Below are 5,959 nucleotides of genomic sequence, written 5' to 3' on the forward strand. Positions count from 1 at the left end.
AGAGAGAGAGAGAGTTAGTTTAGAAGTGATCTGATACCTCCTATTCAATATATTAAGATTTGAAGAGGATTAGCATTAATTGTTTAAATGTCTGGAAGAGGCAGAGTTCATCAATTAGGTCTTGTGTTTTAAGTGTTTATTGCTGGGGGTGCTAATATCTTTTATTGGTTTCATAATTATTCTGTTCATATTTTCGATTACTTTTGACTCTGTCTTCATAGATTATGCATTTCAAGGAACTTTTCCATTTCATATGTGCTATCTAATGCCTTGGCTTATCTGTTTTGTAGTAATTGCTTACACATTGTTTTTCTGGTTAATTAGCTGCAATTTCTCACCTTTCAATTGTAATTTTACTTATTGCAAGCTTATTTCCGTGCTACCTAGTTTAACTAAATATTTACCATCTACTTTTCTAAGTGTTGGCTGGTATTTTCATTGTCAACTTTTAGTTTAACTATTTCTACCTCATGTATTTTTCTCATCAGTTCCATCGGCTAACTTTCTGCTTAGTTTGTGCTTCTTACTCTAGTTTCCTGGAATAGTGTGATAGCCTGTTTATTGATGTGATTTGTTTTAATATAGGCATTTACCAAAATAAACTCTTAGAAGTGGTTTTGATGTATCTCATGAATTTTAATATGTTGTGCTTATATTTGTATTTTCTTCATCTTTTAATTTTCCCTTTGATCTCTTATTTGATGCCCAGGCCATATAGGGACTGACTGCTTAATTTCTGCATTTTTTAATTTTCCAATGGCCCCCTCTCTATTTTTATTTCAAATTTTGTAGCAACATGGTTGAAAATATGCAAAGGGCTTGAGAAACTGCTTAGTGATTATATAGCACTTCTGGCTCTTCCAGAAGACCTAAATTTGGTTCAGAGCATTTGATCATGTCCTTTTAAATCAAATATGCTTCCTTAGCTCTTCTTCTTCTTCTTCTTCTTCTTCTTCTTCTTCTTCTTCTTCTTCTTCTTCTTCTTCTTCTTCTTCTTCCTCCTCCTCCTCCTGCTCCTCCTCCTCCTCTTTCTTCTTCCTTCTTCCTTCTTCCCCCTCAGCGACATCCTCCCCCCTCTTTCTGCTCCTCCTCCTCCTTCTTTTTCTTAGTGTTAAAAGACCCATCTTTGATCCTTGTTGGTTTTTATTTTCTTTTTCATTGGCTATTTGAGTGAGTATGATATTGAAGTTCTTAGTGGAATTTTTCATGTCAGTAATTGTGACATGATCTAGATCATAAAATTGAGCTTGGTTCTAGTCCAAGGTTTTTAACTCTTTGTTGAATTTCTCAGTTTGCTCATGTATTGCTTACCTGATTTTGTTTAATTGTTCTGTTATAACTTTTTAAGAAGGACAATTAAAATCCTTTGTCTGACTAATTCTTGGTCATTTATTTCTGTAAAATGAAATATTAGAATTTTATTTTGTTCTTTTTATTTTTTGCTGTGAGTACTTGATTCTTCATGTTCCTTGTAACTTTGCATTAGTGTTTGCCCTTCTGAAGAAAGGATTGGCTTTTGTTTGGAAAGGTCTGAGTTGGACAGTCCTTTAAGATGTCCCTAACTACCCTAGGTTGTTGAAAGCCTTGTAATTATAAAGCAGAGGATAACTAGTGTTCAGATTTTAATCCACCACAGGAATAATTCTCTGGTGGATGCAAATCCCATACAGGCAAGACCTATGGAACCATTGTCCCTGGAAACTGTTGCTCCTGTCTGTAATTTCATATTTTCTAAAATAGCTATGGTGTCTCTCCAATACCTACATGGAAGTATGCAATTTCATATGTATGTGTAATCTCAAGATTGCCTCTCAATCTTATGGGCACTTATATCTGTGGATGATCAGGAAGATAGTTACTCATTAAGCTGTGTGATTTTGATATATAGAAAATATACTAGGATATGCTTCATAACTAGATCCATAAGTAGATATAATCTATTCCTTGTACTCAGACTATATCATAAAAAGACAATTTCTCCTCAGTTTAAGACAAATGACATACAACTAGTTCATTTTTACCTCAAAACAAGTTCAAACCAGACTAAATATTTTTGTAAATGGATCTTAAATAAATAACTTTACAGTAATACACAAGGTCAGAGTTCACAGTTTTCTAATCAAGGTTATTAAAACAAATCATGCCAATTTCTCACTTTCCAAATCTAGCAGATAAAAGAACTATGTCTTGCAGCTTGTTTCACCAGGCCCTGTGTTCCTGGCCTCTGGTTACAGTCTTATACCGGAAACTATGAAACTTTGTGTCACCATGGTAAATGATTCTGCCCTTATGGCTTATCCAAGGAATGTGCTAAGACCAATGAGATGTGGCTCTTGCAATTTTCTTTATTGCCTTAAACTTCATGTTAAAGATATTTTTTTGCCTTTATAAAACAATTTTACTCTTATTGATAATAATACAGCCCCAGTCATAATACCTGCTAACTTAGTTTTGTGTGTATCTTTTTTTGGCTTAAAAAATTTTTTATTTAATTTATTTATTAAAGATTTCTGTCTCTTCCCCGCCACCGCCTCCCATTTCCCTCCCCCTCCTCCAATCAAGTCCTTCTCCCTCGTCAACCCAAAGAGCAATCAGGGTTCCCTATACTTTCAGGGATCATTTCTATAGTTTGTTAAAGATGTTTTTAAGCTAGATGAACAAAGAAGCAAGGGAGAGATTTGAAACAGAGAATTGGAACCAAATATTTAGAACTACAGAAATAGAACTAAAGAATTGGAGCTAGAGAATAATAGACAATTAATACAAGAGAGTTATAATTGAAGAAGAGGAAAAGAGAATGACCCTCAGATCATGTAAGTATTTACCCCTCAGATGAAAAAAAAAAAACTTAAGCTCAGGTTCACTTTGCTGTGGACTTTTTCCTTGAGCCCTGGGGATGACCTTGAGGAGCTGGACTCTCAAGCTACCATTGCTAAGTATTCAATTTTATTTTTAAATTGTGTTCTCCAGCAACCCTGTGTCATATAGATCTCCATTTCTTGATGATAAATTGATGTTTTATTTTATTCATGTGCTGCTATGTTCTCATGATTATTCATGGGCAATCCTTGTTCTGATGTTGTTAAACTGAAGAAGCAGGATTCTTTACTAGTCTTTCTGAAATCTTTTAGGTAGAGAAAGTCTTTCTTGAGCAATTCCACTTCGTGATCTGTGCAGGACAGCTGGTGGAATCCACAGACATGGCTGCTGCTAGCATCGTAGACTATGGTGTCTCTTGCTGGTTTCAGTACACAATCAAGTCCTTGAAAGGAAGTCTGGAGCTTGGGTAGGCCATGGTGCTTGAGTTCAGGCTGGTACATAGAGAACTTGGATTATAGAGGCAGAAGCTTGATACCTAGTTACAAGGAAATGGCTCTGCAATATGGACCTAGAGAGGCAGGCCTGTTATCTGGTCTGACAGTGCTACAGCCTTGATCTTAGAAACATTAAGAAAGCCTCAACTCTGGGAACATGGAATTTATTATTTTCTTTAGTTTCCAAGTTATATCAGTTTGGCTAAACAACTGCTTAAATAATCTAGGGAATGCTTAACTTTAATTACTATTTTTTATTTCAATTTGTATAATTTTGTTTCAGACATTTTATTTGGAACCTTTGCAAGTAAAGTTATTCTCTATTTTATGATGTGATTAAGTCCTGACAAACTAAAACATGTCAAGTGTGTACTTAACACATATAACCTACAGAACATGGTGATCAACACTATTTACTATAGGTTTTAAGTCCCTTACCCTCACAAGTGAAAGGCTACTTAAGACCTTTGTCTGCTGACACAAGATAGCAGTATACTACATAGCACTAGCCCAAAGAAAGCGCAAATATTTATAATTTCCACTTGATACAGATGTATTTCTGCATTATTAGAAAGCTCTATAAGATTCTTTAATTATCTGAAACTCTCAGGGTTTAAGCAAATTTGTTATTGTAGGTATTCATCCTATGGATCCCTGTTGTTTCTATACGTGCTTTGCAATTTTTGATTTTAAGAAGATGTTTAAGAATGATTTATCTAAGAGACTTCTAGTGTTTGGATTTTAGTATGTGTTCTTCAGTGAATTTTTATGCTTTTCTCTCCCAAATCTCCAAAAGAAATGCATTAGTGGGATAAAAGAAAAAGTTAGTAACTATTACTTATGTGTTTCTGCACCAATTGGAGCATATAAAACTCAGAAATTCTGGTGACATTGAACCCTGATAACAATGAAACAACCTGAAACCTAAAGTATTGGGTGTTTCTTTTCTATGCATTTCTCATTCGTCTTTTCCGGGACAGCTTTCTCTGTGAGTGGATAGGTTTTTGAAAGCCTTTCTTTTCTTTAATAATGAAAATATTTGAAGCTCGCTGTCTGGCCTGTCTGTGGTGGATATGAAAATCTAGACTGTAAGGTACAGAGCCAGGCTCCCTCCTTTCATGATGGAAGCTGAGCTTTCAGTCACGCTATTGTTTGTAGTTTCCTATCTGTTTCTTACTCTGGAACTGAGCTTTCAGACAGAAAGAGCATCATGATGAGAACTTTTCAGATTACCCGATCTGTCATATCACCCTAAAACTCTCTCATACACTTAGTGAGAACCCATAGCACCAAGTGAGAACCCCAAATCAGAGGACTTTGAACACTAATGAAAATGACTCCTAAAACAAAGTGCATGTTATGAATATTTACTAAGCAAATAACCCTCTCCCCTTTCATTCAAATTAACTTGCCTTTATTTGTTTACTCTTGAGTTAAGAAGAAGCTTCATTGTTTCCAGAGGAACATAAGGACTTTCACATGAGTGAAGGAAGAGCTAGCCTTGAATGAGGTGCTCCTTCGGGATTCAGCCTCTTTACTCTGAGAGTGGGGAAGGAGACAACTGGGCTGAAGGAAGAGGGAGCAACTACAGAAAGCCTTGGAGAACTCAGAATCTCCGAGGGAGAAGTGGAAAGCAAAGCATACCTCCCTCGTTCAGAAAGAGAAAAGCTGTCACTCATATAGCAAGCAGAGCTGTTCCGCCATGTGTTCCTCTAAACCAGCTCTTCAGAAGGCAATATGTGTTCTAGGCCACTAGTGTTAACAAGGAAAAGGGAGAGAATCCTATGCATTTAAATACCATAGATGACCATCAAATACAGAAAGCAAAGGCACAAGGCACACAGTTTTGTTTTGTTTTGCTTGTTAAGTGATTTCATTTAAATTTAAATTCATATCTCACTCACTATCCATGAGCAGAGGGATTACAAAAGGATTTTAGTTGCTCCCAAGAAAGTTTTGGCTGAGTTTTTCAGATGATTACAGTACATCCCTCCCTGGATGTATTTCCTGGATCCTTTGTTTGTTCTTCTGGTTTTTGGTTATGTTTTTCATTTGTTTGTTTTTCTTTTGTTTGCTTATTTTACTATCTTAGTCCAAATCAGTATTACTGATAAATTAAGTTCTTAAATGCCAGTTTTTAACCTTGTCTTTGTGCCAAATTCATTTATGAGACTTAAAAAAAAGTTAAAACCAACCAGACAAACAAAAACAAAACACGTTACAATGCCAGTCTCACTCAGATATTCCTTATTCAGCAGGACATGTGATCTGAAGGAAGAATGGTGTCTGACCAAAGTTAAAGATAATTGTCGTAAAAAATCTAATTAGTATTGCTTATCAATGAGAAACCTTATAAACTTCAAATATGTATGTTCTAGAATCTACACTCCTGGTTTTCACATTCAAACCTCCATGTCACAAGCCCATGTCACAGTGAATTACTGTCCATATTCCACTCTGGCTCCCCAACTACTTTGAGTCCCAAACCCCCAAAGAATGGAAAGTTGTATCCACCTTTATTATAGGTTCTCTAGCTCACAAAATCACTGAAAAAAAAGAAGCTTTATGGAAACACAGAAAATATTGTCATCTTATAATGACCAAAACTATGTGTTTGATATTAGCCAATTTCTAACAGGCCACTT

This window comes from Alexandromys fortis, unplaced genomic scaffold (assembly GCF_014885135.2).
Source record: "Alexandromys fortis isolate MF-2015 unplaced genomic scaffold, M_Fortis_MF-2015_v1.1 scaffold_131, whole genome shotgun sequence".
Taxonomy (NCBI): Eukaryota; Metazoa; Chordata; class Mammalia; order Rodentia; family Cricetidae; genus Alexandromys; species Alexandromys fortis.